The sequence below is a fragment of the Teleopsis dalmanni genome, chromosome 1 (assembly GCF_002237135.1).
Source record: "Teleopsis dalmanni isolate 2A chromosome 1, ASM223713v2, whole genome shotgun sequence".
NCBI lineage: Eukaryota > Metazoa > Arthropoda > Insecta > Diptera > Diopsidae > Teleopsis > Teleopsis dalmanni.
Genome location: NC_051846.1, coordinates 149,907,181 through 149,908,330, shown reverse-complemented (window position 1 = coordinate 149,908,330; position 1,150 = coordinate 149,907,181).

The window sequence follows — 1,150 nt, the reverse complement described above, 5'->3', positions numbered from 1 at the left end:
AAATGCACTTATGTCGCTAATCGTGCTCAAATCAATTATTGACACAATATTTTAAGCTGCACTTCTGTGGACTTCGTGCACTTCCATTGCACTTCACTTCTTCAGCTTTTAATAGTTTGATTGCTATACATTGAAAAAGTGAACCGGAAAACCTAATGCGGCCATTTTAATGTCATTGTATGGTGTCTTCTGATGGCGACAACGTTTTAGATTAAAGGGTGTTACTTGCTCATATCTTTTGTTTGCACTTAAGTTTGTTGAACGCCTGTGCTGCTAGTGACAAAACACAGCAAATAATGATGCCGCATTAGTCGTAGAACGAGTCGCTGGCGTTCTATTTGTCTATTGTTTCAATGCAATTGTGTTCATATAAAAGTCAGAATGTCAAACAAATGGTTTTTTGTGTCGGGAACTGGCACACTTATGCTTAGAAAATATTAGAAAAAAATACACCAATATGAGGTTACTACATGTTTAGTACGTTTTGGCTTTACATAGTATATATGTTTGCTTTTTTTGCTTTACTTTACTACAATATACATATACTAAAATTGTTTACATTTACTCATTCTGAATCATATTCTGACCCAAGGGTCAACTCGGTAGCTGCAGCTCAACTCTTCTGTCAATTGCAACGAAAATAGCCTTCAGTGCAGAAATGTCGCCCCAAATTGGTGTCACATGTCATGCCAATGTGTGCGTTACAATAGCAGAATGGCAGTTGACATTTCTAGTTGAACATACGCTCAGAGTTACCTTTGAATACATTCATCTTTCCAGCTTATTTTTTATGTATTCATGTAGCTGACAATCTGTCTCAACTATGTATCTGAAACTACTGTCGAGCTTGTGCTAAAGTATAAAAAAGTTATTCATATGTGACACGCTCTGAATTGGTTTATTCAAACATGCGCGACTATTCTGAACGTGTGTATGGAATTTAGGGTAATAAAAAAGAATATTAAAAGATTTGAATTTAAAATTAAAAAATGTAACATTCACAACACATTTGACTTGGAAGCGCATAATCTAACCCTATGAGTCCCTTTGACTGAATGCAATTTCAACAATATTTCACCAACTGAACTCAGGTGAATTAAATTAAATTAAATTAAGTTGACATGGAAAGAGTTGATTCATTTCATAGGGT